The sequence below is a fragment of the Triturus cristatus genome, chromosome 11 (genome assembly GCF_964204655.1).
Source record: "Triturus cristatus chromosome 11, aTriCri1.1, whole genome shotgun sequence".
Classification (NCBI taxonomy): Eukaryota; Metazoa; Chordata; class Amphibia; order Caudata; family Salamandridae; genus Triturus; species Triturus cristatus.
This window is the reverse complement of record NC_140594.1, coordinates 380868966-380891303: the sequence shown is the minus strand read 5'-3', so window position 1 is coordinate 380891303 and position 22338 is coordinate 380868966. Positions and strand designations below refer to the sequence as shown.

At 53.3% G+C, this 22338-nt stretch overlaps 1 protein-coding gene across 2 annotated transcripts in view; it reads right to left on the bottom strand.

Annotated features, from left to right (window-relative positions):
* The window catches only part of LOC146784224 (myoferlin-like), a 3625175-nt gene that overhangs the window by 2191684 nt on the left and 1411153 nt on the right, over window positions 1-22338 (bottom strand). The window contains exon 1 of one of the 2 annotated variants that reach the window (XR_014970655.1): window positions 18699-18798. The exons of the other annotated variant lie outside the window; for it this stretch is intronic. The gene's annotated coding sequence lies outside the window, so the exon portion shown is untranslated. Of the gene's footprint in view, window positions 1-18698; window positions 18799-22338 lie in introns of those variants that run through there. 2 annotated transcript variants of the gene reach the window in all.

Sequence of the window (22338 nt, the reverse complement as noted above, 5' to 3'; positions counted from 1 at the left end):
AAAGATCTCCGCAGGAGATAGGAGTAGCGGGTCTGAGTCCCCTGGGAGTGACGGTCTGACCACGCACCGAGAAAGCAGCACCCTACAGAGAGGGGAGACGGGGCCGGAAAAAAAGAAGGAAGCCTGGCGTTACACTGGCCATGACAAAGCGATCAATATTCTCCGAGTGATGGTGCTGCATGGGGGGACAACAAAACAAGGCCCACTTACTCCGGCCACAGCGGCAGCGCCTGGAGAGACTTGCCTTGCTGAGGAGCCCCCGTAGCCCCAGCTCACAAGAGTTGAGACTATGACACAACTTGAAGACCTCATTCACAATACTGCCCTGCTCTGAGAGCCAGGGGATTAGGCCACGAAAAAAAGGAGCAGAGACTTGCAGGGGGACAAAGCGGATACTGAGAGAAACGTCCACTTGTTGAGGGGCACCAACATGGGGACAACCACTAGAAAACGAGAACCAGAACCGCAGGACCTGGCGTCCGACAACATGAAGGGCTCAGAGACACGAGGCAATGGGCACAGAGCACAATGGGAGCCCCCGCTGGCCCGGCACTCCCGGACATCCTCCAAGCCATAGAGGCTTCAAGGACATCCATGGAAACTAAAATAGACACCCTCTGAGAAAATTTGGGACTCCTCAAAGCAGACCACCAACGCCTGGCAGAACGGGTTACCACCAATGTGAGCGCCATAAGTGACATGAGACCGACTTTTATCACCACAGCAGACAAACTAACAGAGATGGAAACACAGGTGCACATCCTTGAGCTCAGAGCGTAAGACAATAAAAATAGATCGAGCAGCAACATCCTGAGAATCATGGGCCTCCCCCATAAAGTTAAAGGTATCGACATGGTAGGTTATCTAGAGAGATGGATGCGAGAAAACGTAGCTGATGAGGACCTCTCCCCCTATTTTGCTCTGGAACGGGCCCACAGAGTACAAGCGGGACCCCTCAGCCGGGGGGAACCCGCGACCAGTAGGTGTGCAACTCACAGTCTATAAAGACTGGGAGCATGTGCTCCATCAGGCCCGAGTGAGAGGTCAACTAGTGGTGGACAACAGTACAGGCATAATCTTCCCTGACTTCCAAAGGGAGGTACAAAAGCAACAAGCATCCTTTCTAGTGGTGAAAAGAAAACTACGCCAGATGGGGACCCAATACTCGATGATATTCCCTGCAAAGCTGAGAGTGGTTACCATGGTAGGGGCACTGTTCTTCACTACGCCAAAGGAAGTATGGGACTGGATTGATCAGCAGGCGCCTCGCAGGCAAGACCGGATTCTACAGGAAAGGTGGGAGAGGAAAACAGGCAGACAAAGAGAGAGGGGGAAAACTTTGGCAGCCCCTTCTGAGGCAGAGACGCTGCGGGAGAGGGACAGAGCTGTGGGGGCGATTGCATTGCTCAAAGCCTCTGTGGCTAGAGACACATCCTCACTGACAGGGGAGGAGTCCAGGGACTCGGACTCAGGCCATAGCTCCAGCATGATGGGGGGTATCAGTCAGAAACTCCTGGTAGTTACCCCGGAACGGCGAATGACATCATTTGAACTGTATCATGCACGCAAGTTTCGGGGGGGAGAGGTAGGAGGCAATGAAACTGGCGAGACTGTAATAAATAGGCCCCTGGGACCGACACGCAACACGGACATGTAGATCACTGGATTGGAGGGAAGTCCCGGAGGGGTCGGGAGGAAATTGCTTGCCCTCCACTTACGCATCTTGCACGGTCCCTCAAGTGTTACTTCTTTTGTTTGATTGCACAGATAGGGCAAAGTTTGGATGGGGGAGAACCACTCACTTGTCCTGGGGTGTGGGAGTTAAGGGGTTATAAAGTCACTAGTTGGGGAAAGTGCAGGGAACATATGCCAAGCACTGAGGTAGTTAGTAGGGGTCACAGAGATCTTTGCTCGAGGGGCACCTACAAGCAGGGAGGGGGGGCGGTTACTCCGGACATGAACTACACCAATGGATAATAGCACAACATATAAAATCATGACCTGAAACATTAGGGGAATGCACACAATGACGAAGCATAAAATATTCTCTTATTTTAACAGGAGGGGGTCCATTTTGCCCTGCTTCAGGAAACTCATATTCTGGCTCCTGAGGGGACTGCACTACATTGTAGATGGCGCAGATAGGCATATTACACCTTATCCTCAGCATTTGCCAGAGGGGTGCTGATTTAGACTAGGGCAGGGTTCCCCTTCCAACACACGGGAGACTGGGCCGACTCAGAGGGTTGTTATCTAGTAGTCACTGGCAGGGTGGATGGCCAAGATGTGACTATAATTATTATATACAGTCTTAACATGGACCAAAGCGCATTCCTGGCCAACATGTCTGCTGCATTCCACCATCCTGGGGGGAAAACTTCAATTGCCTGGCGGAACCAATGCTAGACCACTTCCATCCTCCACTGAGAGACGCCCCGCCCAACAGGACAGCAAGTGAATTCACAGAGTGGCAGATCGGATGGGAACTAGTGGACACATGGAGACACACACACCCGACGGCTAGGGACTATTCTAATTTCTCGCATGTACATGACCTTCACGTTCAGTTGGATGCCTTTTTGTGCTCCAGTGATATACCCTTGCCTCAGTACAGGGGGTGGAATACCTGATGTGCATGATATCCGACCACAACTCGGGCATGATGCGACTACGATGGGGGACAGATCGACAGCCCATTCCTACCTGGCGGCTTAAATCAGAGGCTCTGGAGGGTCAGGTCTTCCGTGAAGATACCAGAGGTCACATAATACATTTACATCAGATTGGTCGCACACTGCTACACCTACCAGTCGTGTTCCCCCAATGAAAATGGTCCCTGAAGGTCAGCGTCGGCGGATACACCTATGCTCAAGAGTGCGTGCAAGTATGCGTGGCGTGTGCCATCCCTGGACACGTGTTTCGAGGTAGTTGCCTCTCGTCAGCAGGGAGTAGGAAAATGAGAGTGGGGTTGCTGTGTAAGCTGCTAAAAACATAATCAGGTCTAGTACCTCTCTTAGCGCGCAGGTGCGTAACCATGAGTCCGTCGACTCCACCGGCTCAAGGGAGCCTGAATATAAAGTTACATCAGATTGGTCGCACACTGCTACACCTACCAGTCGTGTTCCCCCAATGAAAATGGTCCCTGAAGGTCAGCGTCGGCGGATACACCTATGCTCAAGAGTGCGTGCAAGTATGCGTGGCGTGTGCCATCCCTGGACACGTGTTTCGAGGTAGTTGCCTCTCGTCAGCAGGGAGTAGGAAAATGAGAGTGGGGTTGCTGTGTAAGCTGCTAAAAACATAATCAGGTCTAGTACCTCTCTTAGCGCGCAGGTGCGTAACCATGAGTCCGTCGACTCCACCGGCTCAAGGGAGCCTGAATATAAAGTTACATCAGATTGGTCGCACACTGCTACACCTACCAGTCGTGTTCCCCCAATGAAAATGGTCCCTGAAGGTCAGCGTCGGCGGATACACCTATGCTCAAGAGTGCGTGCAAGTATGCGTGGCGTGTGCCATCCCTGGACACGTGTTTCGAGGTAGTTGCCTCTCGTCAGCAGGGAGTAGGAAAATGAGAGTGGGGTTGCTGTGTAAGCTGCTAAAAACATAATCAGGTCTAGTACCTCTCTTAGCGCGCAGGTGCGTAACCATGAGTCCGTCGACTCCACCGGCTCAAGGGAGCCTGAATATAAAGTTACATCAGATTGGTCGCACACTGCTACACCTACCAGTCGTGTTCCCCCAATGAAAATGGTCCCTGAAGGTCAGCGTCGGCGGATACACCTATGCTCAAGAGTGCGTGCAAGTATGCGTGGCGTGTGCCATCCCTGGACACGTGTTTCGAGGTAGTTGCCTCTCGTCAGCAGGGAGTAGGAAAATGAGAGTGGGGTTGCTGTGTAAGCTGCTAAAAACATAATCAGGTCTAGTACCTCTCTTAGCGCGCAGGTGCGTAACCATGAGTCCGTCGACTCCACCGGCTCAAGGGAGCCTGAATATAAAGTTACATCAGATTGGTCGCACACTGCTACACCTACCAGTCGTGTTCCCCCAATGAAAATGGTCCCTGAAGGTCAGCGTCGGCGGATACACCTATGCTCAAGAGTGCGTGCAAGTATGCGTGGCGTGTGCCATCCCTGGACACGTGTTTCGAGGTAGTTGCCTCTCGTCAGCAGGGAGTAGGAAAATGAGAGTGGGGTTGCTGTGTAAGCTGCTAAAAACATAATCAGGTCTAGTACCTCTCTTAGCGCGCAGGTGCGTAACCATGAGTCCGTCGACTCCACCGGCTCAAGGGAGCCTGAATATAAAGTTACATCAGATTGGTCGCACACTGCTACACCTACCAGTCGTGTTCCCCCAATGAAAATGGTCCCTGAAGGTCAGCGTCGGCGGATACACCTATGCTCAAGAGTGCGTGCAAGTATGCGTGGCGTGTGCCATCCCTGGACACGTGTTTCGAGGTAGTTGCCTCTCGTCAGCAGGGAGTAGGAAAATGAGAGTGGGGTTGCTGTGTAAGCTGCTAAAAACATAATCAGGTCTAGTACCTCTCTTAGCGCGCAGGTGCGTAACCATGAGTCCGTCGACTCCACCGGCTCAAGGGAGCCTGAATATAAAGTTACATCAGATTGGTCGCACACTGCTACACCTACCAGTCGTGTTCCCCCAATGAAAATGGTCCCTGAAGGTCAGCGTCGGCGGATACACCTATGCTCAAGAGTGCGTGCAAGTATGCGTGGCGTGTGCCATCCCTGGACACGTGTTTCGAGGTAGTTGCCTCTCGTCAGCAGGGAGTAGGAAAATGAGAGTGGGGTTGCTGTGTAAGCTGCTAAAAACATAATCAGGTCTAGTACCTCTCTTAGCGCGCAGGTGCGTAACCATGAGTCCGTCGACTCCACCGGCTCAAGGGAGCCTGAATATAAAGTTACATCAGATTGGTCGCACACTGCTACACCTACCAGTCGTGTTCCCCCAATGAAAATGGTCCCTGAAGGTCAGCGTCGGCGGATACACCTATGCTCAAGAGTGCGTGCAAGTATGCGTGGCGTGTGCCATCCCTGGACACGTGTTTCGAGGTAGTTGCCTCTCGTCAGCAGGGAGTAGGAAAATGAGAGTGGGGTTGCTGTGTAAGCTGCTAAAAACATAATCAGGTCTAGTACCTCTCTTAGCGCGCAGGTGCGTAACCATGAGTCGTCGACTCCACCGGCTCAAGGGAGCCTGAATATAAAGTTACATCAGATTGGTCGCACACTGCTACACCTACCAGTCGTGTTCCCCCAATGAAAATGGTCCCTGAAGGTCAGCGTCGGCGGATACACCTATGCTCAAGGGATGGCATTTTAAACTTTACACTCGTGGCATAGGTGTACCCGCCGCTGTCACTACATTCTCCAGAATCCTATGGGGTTATTTGCTTGTATGACGAGCGGTGTGCGACCCACTTCGCATTTTGTATTTAAAGCTCCCTGAGCTATTGGGTTGACGAGCCCGGATCCCGCACCCGCGCGCCTTGAGAGGTACTATACCTGATATTATTTTTTGGCAGTCTACTTGGCACCCCGCATACGGTCCTGCTCCCTGCTGACGAGAGGCAATTACCTCGAAACACGTGTCCAGGGATGGCATTTTAAACTTTACACTCGTGGCATAGGTGTACCCGCCGCTGTCACTACATTCTCCAGAATCCTATGGGGTTATTTGCTTGTATGACGAGCGGTGTGCGACCCACTTCGCATTTTGTATTTAAAGCTCCCTGAGCTATTGGGTTGACGAGCCCGGATCCCGCACCCGCGCGCCTTGAGAGGTACTATACCTGATATTATTTTTTGGCAGTCTACTTGGCACCCCGCATACGGTCCTGCTCCCTGCTGACGAGAGGCAATTACCTCGAAACACGTGTCCAGGGATGGCATTTTAAACTTTACACTCGTGGCATAGGTGTACCCGCCGCTGTCACTACATTCTCCAGAATCCTATGGGGTTATTTGCTTGTATGACGAGCGGTGTGCGACCCACTTCGCATTTTGTATTTAAAGCTCCCTGAGCTATTGGGTTGACGAGCCCGGATCCCGCACCCGCGCGCCTTGAGAGGTACTATACCTGATATTATTTTTTGGCAGTCTACTTGGCACCCCGCATACGGTCCTGCTCCCTGCTGACGAGAGGCAATTACCTCGAAACACGTGTCCAGGGATGGCATTTTAAACTTTACACTCGTGGCATAGGTGTACCCGCCGCTGTCACTACATTCTCCAGAATCCTATGGGGTTATTTGCTTGTATGACGAGCGGTGTGCGACCCACTTCGCATTTTGTATTTAAAGCTCCCTGAGCTATTGGGTTGACGAGCCCGGATCCCGCACCCGCGCGCCTTGAGAGGTACTATACCTGATATTATTTTTTGGCAGTCTACTTGGCACCCCGCATACGGTCCTGCTCCCTGCTGACGAGAGGCAATTACCTCGAAACACGTGTCCAGGGATGGCATTTTAAACTTTACACTCGTGGCATAGGTGTACCCGCCGCTGTCACTACATTCTCCAGAATCCTATGGGGTTATTTGCTTGTATGACGAGCGGTGTGCGACCCACTTCGCATTTCACATAATACATTCCTTCTACGAAAATGCAGACACAGCCTTGTCCAGACTGACGGAATGGGATGCCTTTAAGGCAGCAGTTCAGGGCAGGTGCATGGTGGCTTCCCATGGCATGCGCTGCACGCTGGTGACAGATGTGGAGAACGCAGACCGTGAACTACGAGAATTAGAAAAATAGAGACCTGGGCATCGCAAGATCCGACAGGAGCTCCTGAATGCGAAAGAGAAAAGGCCGCCCAAGTGGAATGACTGAGATACTTTGAGTACAAAAAATACATTGAGCGGACCCATGCGGAGAGACAGGGTGGGCTACCCACTGGCCTGGCTGGCCAACCCGACCCACAGACGTAACTCTATCATGGAAGTAGCAGACCATGCTGGACCCCACCTGTATAGACAGGAGGAAATAAACAACAGATTTCTGGAGTTTTATGTGAATCTATGCAAGAGCATGGGGAAAAGTGAGGTGATGGAGATGATGGACTTCCTTGCTCCGGTCCCCCTTCCCACCCTGACAGAAGACAGTCCTGAGACATCGGTGTAGGAAGGTGGATATCTGACTATGGTTACCCCCAACATTTTGCCTAGTGTCTAGCTGGTTTTTCGACTTAGTTGGCCTGAGATCCTGCCATTCAGGGTCTCAGGCTGTCTGCTCTCTCTTTAAAATGGACTCCATGTACCCTAGGTACATACACAATTGGTAAGGATCACCTTATTGGACCCTGTACAGTGTACCCTAGGTATCCAGGGCATAGGTGTGCCCTAGGCCTCCCAGGGGCTGCAGCATGTCTTATGCCACCCCTGGTCTGGCCTTCCAATCAGACACAACTGGCTGATCACTCAGCTGGGGCAAGGTCGTGTAATCACCCCTTGCTTAGATATAGAATACCTATATCTACCCTTAAAATAGACACATGTGTACCTATCAGCCACTCCTATGGCAGGCCTTAACAATCCTGGAGGCAGAGTGCTTGGTAACATGTGAGATGGTGCTCTAGCAAGAGCTGAGCCTGTCTGCAGCTTTTGGAACCATGTCCTTATAGCTGTTCTATGATATAGCCTACCATATACTCTTAAAGTGCCTTATAATCTTAAACGGTTATGGTAACTATGGTTTGGCTTTATCAAAACATGTCGTGTAAGGTGTCTAACACTTTGGAATAATACCCCCATACCATTTCTGGTGATGAGGATATCATTCCCCCTTCTAGAGGGAGAGACATGTTAAAATCCTACTTTGCTGTGTAACTCTAACCAAAGCCTCAGCATCACAAAATGGATGCTGCTGCCACAGACACAAGTCTGACCTCCTGCTGCTGGGAGTGAGCCCGGCAAGGGAGGCTTGGACAATAGGTTTCCTGCTTGGGGAGGTGCTAGCACCTCCCCAGACAGACTTTAGTGTATTGGGGCAGGGAGGGCTGAAAGGAATGAGACATGCCTGGGGCACACAAGGTGCTCCATGCATAGTCCAGTTCAAACCGGTGCTGGGGCACTCCAGCCCCAGTCCTGGCGCGAAACTGGACAAAGGGAAGGGGGTGTAACCACCCCCCTCCCAGGTCCCACCCATAAGGCGTGACCTAGCAGGTAACCCAGCCCCCCAGATTAGTATAAGAGTGGTAGCTGGGCCCCAGGAGATTAGATTATCCTGAACCTGCAACTTGAACAGAAACTCTGGACCTTCGACATTCGACGAAAGAAGAAGACTGAAGAATCTCCCTTGTGGCCAAGGAGTGGCTACCCTGTGCAAACAGGCACCATCAAGAGACTACCCTTTGCTTTGCTGAAGTTCTACGAGGGACCGACTGCAGAGCCCGACCAGAGCCTTGACTTCCAGACTTCTCCGACCCCGATCCACATCCACAGCCGAGCTGAGATCCGTGGAGGCGACGAGAGACGTGGGACCGGCTACCTGGGATAAGTGGCTAGTATCTTCCAGCGCAGCTTCTGAGGCACCCTCGAAGTTGTGCACCGGGGATTGAGAAGCCCCAACCCCAAGCACCATCTGCACCGAAGATCAGCCCACCACACTCCACGAGTCCTGCGTGGGGCCCTTCTGCATTTTCCTGCTTGCCGCATCTGTCCGGTTGCTTGCCCGTTGGCTAGTGGCCTTGGTGACGACGCATCCAGAAATCTTCACCGCTGGTTTGGCTCCTCCAGACTGGCTCACGCTTCCTTGCAAAAGAGAAGCATCCCAGACCTCCCTGGTCTGCACCAGAAGCAAGTCCTCCGTTCTTCGTGGGTTCCGCTTGCCAAGGCTTGGTGAGTCCTAGTCCAACTTCGACGCCGCCGACAGCAAGAGCCTTCGTGGGACAGCTCGCCTCCTGGTCCTGGTCATCCTCGACGTTCCCTGGTCCTCGTGGCTGCAGCGACAAGCTTCACCTTCACCCGCAATCTTCACGACATCGCCTGGTTCCTTCCTGGTTCCACGTGGTCACTGGCTAGTGACCTTGACTCTGTCCCTTCTGCTTGCAGGTCTCCTCTCTTCTTGATCCCAGCCTTGGGATCCACCGGACACTCTTCACTGACTGCCTGTCAGCAACTTTCCTTCAAGCATCCATAGAAGTCCACGACGAAACCCGACGCAAGTTCACACCTATGCACCCGCAGCCTGTGGGCTAGGTAACTTGGGTACTTCGGTGCTCACAAGGGTAGTGACTATCCTAGGGTCTAGTTTCCGAGTCTCGACTCTCTAGCTGCTTCAGAAGTGTCCTTAAACTGTTAATTGCTAACAACTACTATTTCTATCGACTTTTACGCATTACGCGTGAGTGTTTCCACTCTGCACCTGAATCCCGTGGGCCTCCCACTTCCTAACTGTTGCTAGTGTAGTGTAGGCCCAGCGATTCCCTAGGCCTAGGCCTATCCTATTTCCGTGACAGTGGTCCTTATACCACTTCTTTAGTATATGGTTTGCGTGGCCCCTAGGGCCTAACTGTATTACTTACCTGTGTGACTTAATGTATGCATAAATAAGACTGTGTTGTACTTACCTCTAATCTCATAAAGAGTGCTGAGGGTTTGACTAGAATAAATACACTTTATTTTATATATATATCTGTTGTGGTGTCCTTTCATTTGGTATTCAAGGGATTATATATGGTATCACAGCTGGCTTCACATGCCATTCAGAGTTTAGCCTAAGACTGCTCTTGTCCATGCTACCACTAGGATAGCTGGTCTATAAGGTTGACTTTACAACCAATCACCATAAGGGTTGTTTGGACTGATATAAGGTGTACACTAGAACTAGTGACATCATACATCAGGCCAACTTCTCACAATCGGGGGCAGACATTACTGAACATGAAGTAAGGGTGGCCATTAAAGGCCCTGCCAGCATAAAACTCCGGGAATAGACAGGATCCCGTCCGAATTCTATACCTCCTATATGGAGGAGCTAGCCCCAAGACTGGTGAAGCTGTATGAGGCGGCAGGACAGCAGGGAGTTCTCCTCAGCACCATGCGAGGCACTCATAATCCCACTGCTTAAACCGGGTAAATCGCCTCTAGACTGCACGGCCTACAAGCCATTATATATGCTTAGTTTGGATTTTAAAATACTGAGTAAGCTCCTAGCGACAAGACTCCTCCCATTTATGACTACTCTTGCCCACCCGGACCACGCAGGGTTTATCCCGGGCAGAAATACAGGCCGCAACATCAGACGATTGGTTTTTTTTGCATAAATTTCTTTACAGGCATTTTATCTTTTTCCATTATAATACATATAATGAGTCTACAGTGGTAACATCCTTTGTTTTGGCTTTGTAGAACAAGTTACTTACCTTAGGTAACGATGTATCTGTAAGAAACATTAGTTAGTTAGATTCCTCACCTTAGAATATCCCCAGGCGTCAGGCTGGATCCGGAAAGATTTTTGTAGCCCTTGCGCGTCGCTAGGCGTCGTCTGCGGCTCCGCGTCCATCGTCGGCGTCGTGCGCGGGAATGACGTCGTCGGAGTACTTAGACGCCGCCCTCACGCACTGACGTCAGTTCTTATACATAGCTTTCCGCGCCAGGGACGCTGAGCCATGCAAGAGACCGACACTGGTGCCAAAAAATCTAGGGCCCTGAAAGGGAGAACCTTAACCCTAGATGTCGGTTCGCAGAACGGGGAGGCTGGGTGGGTCGGTGAGGAATCTAACTAACTAATGTTTCTTACAGATACATCGTTACCGAAGGTAAGTAACTTGTTCATCTGAAAGAAACACATTAGTTAGATTCCTCACCTTAGATTAGATACCCCAGCAATACCAACCCCGGAGGTGGGCCTGCGATCCAAGATCACACAAGAAAGTCCTGGAGAACAGAACGGCCAAAGTGGCCATCTCTCCGGACTTGGCTGTCCAGGCAATAGTGCTTGGCGAACGTGTGCAGTGAAGCCCACGTCGCCGCCTGACAGATGTCCTGCAAGGGGACTCCCCGTCCCAGGGCAGTTGTCGCCGCTGTGGCCCGGGTGGAATGGGCTCTCAGCCCAACAGGAGGGACCTTTTTCGCCAAGGAATAGCAGAGTTTAATACACAACACGACCCATCGCGAGATGGTGCGCTTGTGCACAGCTTTACCCTTCTTCGCACCTACATATCAAACAAAAAGTTGGTCGTCCACCCGGAACTGTTTTGTGCGGTCCAAATAAAATGACAGCGCACGTTTAGGGTCCAGACGGTGGAGCCTCTCTTTATCTTTTGAAGGATGCGGAGGCGGAAAGAAGGTGGGCAGCGTGACAGATTGCCCGATGTGAAAGGGAGTCACGACTTTAGGAAGAAAAGAAGGACATGTCCGGAGGACAACCTTATACGGATGAACCGAAAGGAAGGGAGGCTTAGCTGACAGAGCCTGGAGCTCACTCACCCGACTAGCGGAGGTGATAGCCACCAGGAAGGCAGTTTTCAGAGTCAGTAGACGAATGGGACAGTTGTGAAGGGGCTCAAAGGGAGCGCACATCAGAAAAGTAAGAACAAGGTTCAAGTCAGACTGAAGCATTACAAATGGAACAGGAGGGAACATATGAGTAATGCCCTTGAGAAAATGTGAGACAACAGGGGACTTGAAAAGAGAAGGCTGATCAGGAAGCCTTAAGAAAGCAGAGATTGCAGCAAGATAACCCTTCAAGGTGCCCAGAGCAGAGCCCTGCTGGGCCAAAGAAAGAAGAAAGAGAAGTACCTCAGAAAGAGGGGCAGAAAGGGGATCCACAGCCTTTGCTGTGCACCATGCCACAAATTTGTGCCACCGGCAGGCGCATACCGTCTTTGTGGAGGGACGCCTGGCTGCCAGAATGACATCACAGACTTCAGGAGGCAAGTCAAATGGCATCAACTGTCGCCGCTCAATCTCCACGCATGGAGGTGGTGGCTGGAGAGGTTCGGGTGGAGGACCGTCCCCTGCTGCTGAGACAGAAGGTCCTCCTGAAGAGGCAGTCGTATCGGGGGATCGATGGACATACTGAGTAGCTCGGGATACCAGTACCTTCGTGCCCAATCCGGAGCCACCAAGATGACTTGGGCCCGGTCACGCCTGATCTTCTTCAGCACTCTGGGCAGAAGTGGTATAGGCGGAAAGGCGTACAACAGACCGCAACTCCACTCGCGACGAAAAGCGTCTCCGAGCGAGTGCCGCCTTGGAAATTCCAACGTGCAGAACTGCTGACATTGCACGTTCTCTTCGGTGGTGAATAGATCGAACCAAGGCTCTCCCCACTGCAGAAAGAGACCTTGAGCCACGTCCGAGTTCAGACGCCATTCGTGATCCATCATTCACCGGCGGCTGAGTTCGTCTGCTCTGGCGTTCAGAGAGCCCGCCAGATGTTGAACCACTAGGATGATGCCCTGGTCTTCCAGCCATGTCCAGAGGCGCAGAGCCTCCTGACAAAAGGGTCCACGACCCCACCCCGCCCTGTTTGTTGCAATACCACATGGCGGTGGTGTTGTCCGTGAACACCTGCACGACACTTCCCCGGACAGAGGGAAGGAAGGCTTTTAGTGCAAGTCGGATCGCCCTCAGCTCCAAGAGGTTCATATAGAGCCGAGTCTCCGCCGGAGACCAGAGGCCTCTGATCTCCGCCTCTCCCATATTGCCCCCCCATCCCAGGAGGGACGCATCCGTCACTACGACATGCTCCGGTTGGGGTAGGGAGAGCGATCTGCCGCTGACCCAAACGCGATTCGTGAGCCACCACTGCAGCTGGTTCGCAGTGCCCTCCGAGATCAAGACATGGTCGGACAGGTTGCCTCGATGCTGGGCCCACTGAAACTTCAGGTCCCACTTCAGAGCTCGCATCCGCCACCTGGCGTGAGGTACCAACAGGATGCAGGAGGCCATCAGCCCCAGAAGCCGCAGCACCAACCTGACCAGAACCCAGGACAGAGGCCGGAAGATGGAAATCAGGGCCTGAATGTCCCGGACCCGCTGTTCCGGCGGATAGACCCGGAACTGCGCCGAATCGAGAACCGCCCCAATGAAAAGGAGCTCCTGGAAGGGACTCAAGTGCGACTTCGGCACATTGATGGAGAACCCCAGCGAGTGCAGGAGGTCGGCCGTAGTCTGGAGGTGGGAGACGACTTGCTGGGGCGAGCCCGCCTTCAACAGCCAGTCGTCGAGATAGGGGAAGACTGGAACCCCTGATCGGCGCAGATGAGCTGCGACCACCGCCATCACTTTCGTGAACACCCGAGGGGCACCGGTGAGGCCGAAGGGGAGCACGTTGAACTGAAAGTGCTCCTGACCCACCGTGAACCGCAGGTAACGCCGGAGGGCCGGCAGGACGGGGATGTGAAAATAGGCGTCCTACAAGTCCAACGCTACCATCCAGTCTCCAGGGTCAAGGGCAGCCAGAACCTGAGCTAAAGTGAGCATCTTAAACCGGTCCTTCCGGAGGAAGGCGTTGACGCTCCTGAGATCCAAGATCGGGCGTAGGCCCCCTTTGCCCTTCTTGGGAACCAGAAAGTAGTGGGAATAACAACCACGACCTACTTCTGGACCAGGAACGCGCTCGACGGCCTCTTTGGCCAAGAGGGCCGTAACTTCCTCCCGCAGAAGATTCAAGTGATCCTCCGATATACGGTGGCACTGCGGTGGCATGGCTGGAGGGGTCGTCTCGAAGGGGAGGGAGTAGCCCCTTCGGACGATTTGCAGCACCCACCTGTCCGAAGTGATGGAGCACCAGTGGAGCAGGTGATGGCGAACTCTGCCGCCCACTGGCGTGGAATGGGCCTGAAAGCTCGGACTAGGAAGGCTTTGAGGCGGATGCTGCCGGGGTGGATGTGGACTGACCAGCACGTTGTCCTCTAGAACCGCCACGGCGGAACCCACGTCCGCGACCGCGTGCAGGTTGGTTCTGCGGCCGGTGGCTAGGTGGACGTGAGGAGGCGCCCCTTCCTTGGCCACGAAAGGGGCGAAAGGCGGAAGTGTGCGGCCGTGGGGCCGAGAGACCCAAGAACGTGGCCGTAGCCCGGGAGTCCTTAAAACGAGCCAGCGCACTATCCACCTTCTCAGCAAAAAGGCGAGCGCCATCAAAGGGCATATCCATGAGGGTACTCTGGATATCCCCCGAAAAAGACGTGAACCTTAGCCAGGCGTGGCGCCGGAGAGCCACCGTGGTGGAAATCGCCCTACCCAGCGAGTCCGTGGTGTCAAGTCCACACCGTATGGCATGTCGCGCTGCAGCTCGCCCGTCAGCAAGTGCCTGGGAGAGACGTGTCTGGGCCTCCACCGGACACAGTGGCAGCACGTTCAGTGGCAGCACGTCCTCCACCGTATCCCACAGAGAGTGGGAGAAACGGTCCAACAGGCAAGCGGTGTTCAAAGACCGCAGGCCCAAACTCAGGGCAGAGAACAGTTTCTTGCCGAACTGTTCCAGCCTTTTGGATTCCCGATCCGGAGGAGCGGACGGGAAGGAGGATTGGGAAGTGGAGGCCTGGATAACCAGGCTCTCGGGTGGGGTGTTGGGACAGGAAACTGGGGTCGCCCGGAGCAGGGCGGTGGCGCCGGGCCACGCTCCGATCCACAGGAGGAACTGTGTAGGGCTTGGACCAAGTGCCCTGCAGAACGTCGACGAGGGCCTCATTGAACTGCAGCAGAGGCTCTGTGGAGCTTGCTGACGGTTGAAGCACCTCTGTGAGGATATTAGTCCTCACGGCCACAGCAGGCAATTCGAGCCCCAGGGCTTCGGCCGCCTTGCGCAGCACCACGGAAAAAGCTGCACCTTCCTCCGAAGCCACAGTCGGAGGAGAGATGAAGCCAGCATCCGGCGAAGTTTCCAGACAACTGGCATCCCCCAGTTCGTCTGCCCAGTCCTGTGCAAGTTGACCCTGGAGGGCCATAGGGTCCTCAGACCCCTCCCAGTCGCCCCTGTCATCCGATTCCTGATAAACAGGAGGAATGATCGGAGCCGGACGGTAGATGAAACGTTCATCCATCGGCGTCGGTTGCGGCGCCGGGTGGCACCGTGCCAGCGTCGGGTCCGGACAGGGACTAAACCGGGGAACGGCGTCGTCCGGAGACGGCGATGAAGGTGGAACCGGTGTCGGCGCCGGCGGAGGAGGCGTCGTGAGGTCGACTGGCGCTGATAGAGATCCAGGCCTGGATCTCTCGGGGACCTGCGGCGCCGGGACCGGAGCCGCCGACACGCGAGGTCGCCCAGTCGAGCCCGCGGGGCCCGAAGGAGCGCCGGCAGGCGTCGACGGCGGAGCCAGGCCCCTCATGGCCGAGAGGAAGGCACTGACCTCCGCCGGAGTCGCGTCAGTCCCAGGGACCGGCGGGTATGGGGACGGACGCGGCTCCTGCGGCTCCGGCAGAGCCGTGGGGGTGGGACCACCCTGACTCTCGGCCGAGTCGCGCGACCGGCGAGGGGAGTCTGAAGAGCGGTGTCGCCTCTTGGACTTCTTGGATCGCTTCGACTTATCCAAAGACTTCGAGCCCGACGAGCGATGATGATGACTGCGGCTCCGCGACCGGTCCTTGGACCTCCTCCTGGACCGGGACCGTGAGCGGCGCGGAGCCGAGTGCCGAAGCTCGAGAAGCTTAAGGGACCGCTCCCGCCTAGCCTTCAAGGTCAAGGCCTGACAGTCGGGGCACGACTCCACGTCGTGGTCGGCCCCCAGGCAGTAAAGGCACCGGCGATGGTGATCCGTCACCGACATCAGGCGATGACAGGTGTCACAGGCCTTAAATCCAGGCATCCCACCGGCACCAGAGTCGAGTCGACAAAGACCAAAAAGAGCCAAAAAAGTTTTAGTCAAAAATTGACTAGGGGGTAAGCTCTTCCCGTTTCGGCGCTGTCTGGCGCGGAAAAAAGAAGAACTGACGTCAGTGCGCGATGGCGGCGTCTAAGTACTCCGACGACGTCATTCCGGCGCACGATGCCGACGACGGACGCGGAGCCGCAGAGGACGCCTAGCGACGCGCAAGGGGTATTGCTGACGAAAAATCTTTCCGGATCCAGCCTGACGCCTGGGGATATTCTAAGGTGAGGAATCTAACTAACGTGTTTCTTTCAGATCTTCTTGTTTTAGTGGGGATCCACTTGTAGATCCTGTGGAGCATGCGGAGGGTGTTGAAGCAGGAGGAAGAGACGGCGTTGACCTGCTTCGTCATGGAGAGGGTGGAGTCGAGGATGACCCTAGGTTGCGTGCGTGGTCGGTGGGCGTTGGGGCTGTTCCTATTGCAGTCGGCCACCAGGAGTCGTCCCAGGCCGAGGGGGTGGATCCGAGGATGAGGACCTCCGTCTTGTCCGAGTTCAGCTTCAGTCGGCTGTTCCTCATCCATTCAGCGACGGTCTTCATTCCTTCGTGGAGGTTGGTTTTGGCGGTGTGGGGGTCCTTGGTGAGGGAGAGGATCAGCTGGGTGTCATCGGCGTAGGAGAGGATGTTGATGTCGTGCATTCGGGCGACGTGGGTGAGCAGTGCCATGTAGATGTTGAACAGCATTGGGCTGAGGGATGAGCCCTGGGGTACGCCGCAGATGATCTTGGTGGCTTCAGAGCAGAAGGGGGGGGAGGCGGACGCGCTGTGTTCTGCCGGAGAGGAAGGAGGTGGTCCAGTCCAGGGCCTTCTCTTGGATTCCGGCATCTTAGAGGCTTGTTCGTGGTGTGCGGTGGCAGACCGTGTCAAAGGCGGCTGACAGGTCCAGGAGGATGAGGGCCGCGGTTTTTCTTTTGTCTAGCAGGGTCCTGATGTCATCGGTAGCGGCGATGAGGGCAGTTTCGGTGCTGTGGTTGCTGCGGAACCCGGGCTGGGAGGGGTCTAGGATGCTGTTCTCCTCGAGGAAGCTGGACAGTTGTTTGTTGACGGCCTTCTCGATGACCTTCGCCGGGAACAGGAGCAGGGAGATGGGACCTAGGGTATTCCCTGTAGCTAGGGTGGGCATGCTTGCCAGTATCTCTTCTAAATTGTTCTATTTTCTGCACCAGGGTTACCTTAGGGAGGGTGATTTCCAAGAGATACAGGTGGATCTCTTCTGTCTCTGCTGTAACTGTGGACTTATACAGTTTGACATAATTTCTGTTAAACACCTGATGTATCTCCCGCCGTGAATATAATAACTCAACTTGTGGAGGACAAATGGATGTGATCGGAGTTTTAGCATCATCCTGCCTAATAAGCCACGCAAGCAGTCTGCCCGCTTTATCTGATGCACTGTGAGTGCATGTCGAGTGTGCAACATAATTGAGGCAGAGTAATCTTTCCAGCAGGCTGGTGTGTTCTGCCCTACTCTCTTGTAATGTATTGCTATATGAAGAGTCAATTGAAACTGTAGTTTCTAAATTAACTTATCTATTCTCTAGCTTAGTAAGATCTGTCTCTAGCACTCTACGCATGCCGGCCTGCGTGCCCAAACAATGTCCCTGCATCACCGTCTTGAAGGCATCCCATTCTATTAGGGCTGATGATGCCGTGTCCGTGTTTGCCTCAAAATCGTCTGTTATCGCTGTACCCATGGATTCACGGAATATCTCGTCCTCTGACAATGTGGGTGGCATACGCCATCTAGGTGCGGGAGCTATGTCATTATCCCACTCTGTTTGTAGCATGTGTGGATTGTGGTCGGAGTGTGTTCTCCCTAGGTATTGAGGTTCTGTGATGACTGGCAGCAGATCTGCTGTGACTAGTATTCTGTAGGGTCGGACATGTAATCCATGCGACCCTGAGTATAATGCGTAGACCCTATCTGCGGGGTGTCTGTCCCACCAAGCATCCACCAGATGCCATTACGTGGCCCAAGCGTTTAATGCTTTCATTGCTACCACAGTGGGTGCCCCAGGGAAGGGGGGGGAAGGAGCGGTCCAATGACGTGTCCAGTACACAATTAAAGTCCCCTCCTAATAGCAGTGGGACTCCATGCCATACCGATAGTTTGCCCGACAGCAAATCTAAGAATCCTGCTTGCTCGGCATTTGGCGCATATATAGGTGCCGCCACTACAGATCTACCGTCTAGTCTGCCTTTAACTAGGACATAACGACTGTCTGGGTCTATGTGTGACTCGTCTACTTTAAAAGGAACCCCCGGCCTAACCCAAATCAATGCACCTCTTGTGAAGGCTGAGTAGCCAGTGGCATATATTTCGCCTCTCCATCTTCTTTGTAAGCTCAAGGTTTCTTGTTTGGTAAGGTTCATTATTTAAAGAAGCGCTATGTGCACTTGGTGTCTCTTCAAGTAGGAGTAGATCAAATACCTTTGTGAAGGAGTATGTATACCCCTAACATTCCAAGTCCATACTTTAATATGCACAATTTTATCCGGGGTGTATGTGCGGACTTATGCCTGGCAGGAGGGTCCCAGGGGCATCTACACTCTGCTGGGGATCCCAGAGGTGGGGCTGTTCTATGTTGCATTTCCAAGCTGTTTTTAGCATGGGTTTGTGTTTGAATGTACTGTGTAAACGAATCAACAATAATCATAACTTTGAATTCCAAAAGGTCGAAGTTGCAGCATGCAATCATCCAAACATCTAAACCATTGAACATTTCAACAAATGTCAGTGGGTTGGGCCACTCAGGCACCTGATGGCATTGAGAGTATCAAATAAGAAACATATGTTCCTGTGAGGAAACCCGTGGGCGTACTCTTCCTACTCCCGAGCGGACAGTTGCACAAGACCCATGGGAACCTTACCGTTCGCGCCAGAGTGAGGACTACGGGGGCATTGATCCAATCACCCCAGTAATTACGGACTCTTTCTCCACAACACAGATCGGCGAATATTACCCGGAAGCGATCCATCCTTGGAGGGGCGGAGCGGAAGTCCAGGACATCCAATCAGGAAGGACGGACGCTCCACGGGAGTGGCTGAAAAAGGAAGGCGGGAGCCTATCAAGTTGTTCAGCTACCGAGCAAGGCAAGCGGGAGAGCGGAAGGAGTGCTGGCAATTCGAGGGAAGACGCGGAGGACGAACGGAGTACCCGAGTGGCAGACCGAGACGGTGACGGAGGAGACGGAGACCCGGAGAACCCAGAAGTGTGGACGGAGGATTGGTGGATCCCGGAGGAGGCTGCAGAGCGGCCGCAACCCAGGAGGGTTGCGGAGAGCGGTACGTGAATTGGGCGTAGGGAGGATTGAAAAGCGGGAGCGTAGAGCACCACTTTGTTTGTTTTCGCGCCCTTTTCACCACCCCAACCTGCCGCATGTCCAAATGTGTGATATCGTACACCAAACACCTTCACCTTTAAACCCTCTTCACCCCCTCCCCTTTTTGTTTTTCAAGCTGAGAAGCGAATCAGCCCCGTTCTTCTGACGTCCTAGGGGTTTCTATATTTCTCGGGTGTTGTCCCACTCCTCCCTAAGACCCCTCACTCGGTGTGGTGGAGGCAATAGAAACGCCATGTGCAGAAACATTGACTGCCATCTTTTGTTTGTTTTCCTCCGAGCGTGTGTCAAGACTTCGGGATCCGACCCCACACCAGAGTGCAACCGACCCCAGACTTGATGGACTGCAACTACTGCTGGAGCCCTTCACGACAAGCCACCACTTCCTTCTTTGCTGTGCTGATCCAACAGACATTGTTTTCCGTTTTACTTCCCTCCCCTGCTGTCACTTTGCCAACCCACCTTAATAAAACTTCACAAAAATACATCCCCTACGGCCTCCTCGCTTCTGTTTCCGACCCTCCCTCCGACAGTTCCCCAATTTGACTGGTGTTAACCAATGGCCGGGGCCTCAGCTGTGTGTAGTGATGGTGTTACGCCGGGCACCAAAATCATGTATATAGAGCAGGGGGAGGGGGTAAAGGAAGTGGGGAGGGGAAGGGGGACCCCTCTTTGTCCTGGATTCAATAGCCATATCATCTTATTTGGTTCAAGGGTTTTCAGTATAGTTTCATCACATATATAATCAGTATTGGAGTGAAGACCTTTACACATTCAGGACACAACTGGCCTCCTCACTGTCTCCGGGTGAGAATAATCAATGTTGTTTGTAGGAAGTAGGGGGCTGTAAATGGGCTTGCGTTCTCGCTCTATTTAGGCACTATTTTTGTTCACCTCCGATCCGCTTTAGGTTCCATACAGCGTAGCCTTGCCTTTTACCGGGCCCAAACCTATTACACACTTCTTGGTCCGGACCTCGTTATGGGCTCGCTTCCTCCTCCATCAAGAGTCCGCTCATCTGGGAGTGCCTATCGCTCCCACCTACTTCAGGCAGCTCTTGGAGTGATGGGGGGACACTCAGCGTCTCCGTCGCGTTCCCCGGACTTTAACTTGTCTTTCTCATCGTGCGGCCTCAGACTTGCGTAGATCTGATAGGCCCCGCCTTCCATCACCAGGTCCCAGTCCGCTCCCGCTCAAGATGGAGTCGCCATTTTTCAACAGCTCCTGACCCGCTGTAGAACACCCAAAAGTAGTGCAATGTTGCCTCGGGCCTTCGCAGCGTACATTCGAGGCCCCGGAGAGCTTACCTCAGGATGATTTAAAGGATTTCGGGGGATGAGCGGCAGAGCTCTATCAGAGCACATCCGCCATCTTTGCCTCTGTGGTCACGCCCGCCCAAAATCAGACGATAATTATTCATAATGGAGGCGAGTGGACGGGAGGAGAAGAAGGAGTTGTCTTCGGAATAGACATACAGGAGCCCTCTGCTAGCCTCGAATGGGGGATTTTATACGCAGTTTTGGAGTGAATGCAAGTGGGACGGGGCTTCCTGCGATGCGTACAGTTGCTATATATGGAACCACTCGTGAGGGTGCAAACGGACTGCACAATATCAGAACAGTACCGGGTGGAGAGGCAGACACGACAGGGGTTCCTCCTCTCCCCCTTGCTGTTTGCTTTACCCATGGAGCCACTGGCATGCCTTGCTCGGACAGGCGGTGGATACAAAGGCCTGCAGATAGGAGGACATACTCATCACATTGCACTATATGCAGATGACCTACTCTTGTTTTTGAATGATCTGGGAGGGGAACAGCAAGTGGCCAGGGAAATGATGGCTGAGTTTGGGGCGCTGTAGGGGCTCAAAGTATATTGGCAGAAGTCCCGACTCTTCCAACTGGCGGAGAGAAAACACCCACCGAATGGATTGGGAGACCTCGTGTGGGAACCCTGCAGTCTAAGATATTTGTATGTCAAAATCTACCACTCTCAATCAGATATCCAGGAGGGAAACATAGGAAGGATCGTGCAGTGCTTAAAAGGCAGCATGACCTTCTTGGGGACTCTCCCTCTATCAATTGTCAGCAGGGTGGCACTTTTAAAGATGGCAGTTCTTCTGCAGCTATTGTATTTCTGCATAACACTACCTGTATGGATATCGAGAGCACGGTTCACCAAATTGGATTCACACATGGTATTGTTCATCTGGGGGACTGGCCATTGAACGGTGGGTTTGGCGACACTGGGACATCCTACTGAAGAGGGGGGACTTGCAGTCCTTGACTTTGAATCGTACTACCTAGCGGGGCAACTGCAGTGGTTTACGCAATGGATAGGAGGGTGGCAGACACAGGGAAGAGAAATGGGGCCTTTTTTCCCTGAGCGAGATGTGCTGTTACAGACCCTACTGAGGGTCGTGGGTACCATGTGAGTGTACAAATGAACTACAAGTGATACGACGCTGCTGGGGAAGATGTCTCAAGAAGACATAAACTCAAGTGCCCTATTCCCCAGACCTCCCAATGACGGTGATACAAGCGCTGCCAAACGGGGACAATGGAGGGGCTTGGAGGACTGGGTACAGGCAGGAGCCACCAAATTGGGAAGGGGAGCTCCTGCAGTTCGATTCATTCCAAGCAGACTGGGGCATCCCCCAAGGCCAGTTCCTGCTCTACAGAACAGTAACAGCAGCTATTAGGAGACATTGGGGGATGGGTACCTTGGAATCTAAACACCATTCCGCAAGTTCTTATATAGGAATGGCGGGGGAAGGATCAAGGTGGTCACATGCCTATATAGAGTGATTGGTAAGGCCTCTCTCCAACCCTTGACAGCACGGAGAGACCGATGGGTGGCAGATTTGGGCATTCGTTTGGAAGATAAGGACTGGAAGAACACACTGGACAGGACCCCTAAGATCTCAAAGAATGCCAGAATCAAACACATTTTTATGTTCTTTTTCGGGCCTACCTCACCCAGGAACACATTAACCGATATTTCCACAGGGAGGACGTGGGATGCCCACGATGTGGGGAAACTGGGGCGGATATGCTGCACATGTTCTGGAGTTGCCCAACCTTATACACATACTGGCAGGAGGTCACGGTTGAAGTGGCAAAAATAACTGATAGATTCCAAGACCTTGCTTTCATACTGGCCAAGCTTAAAA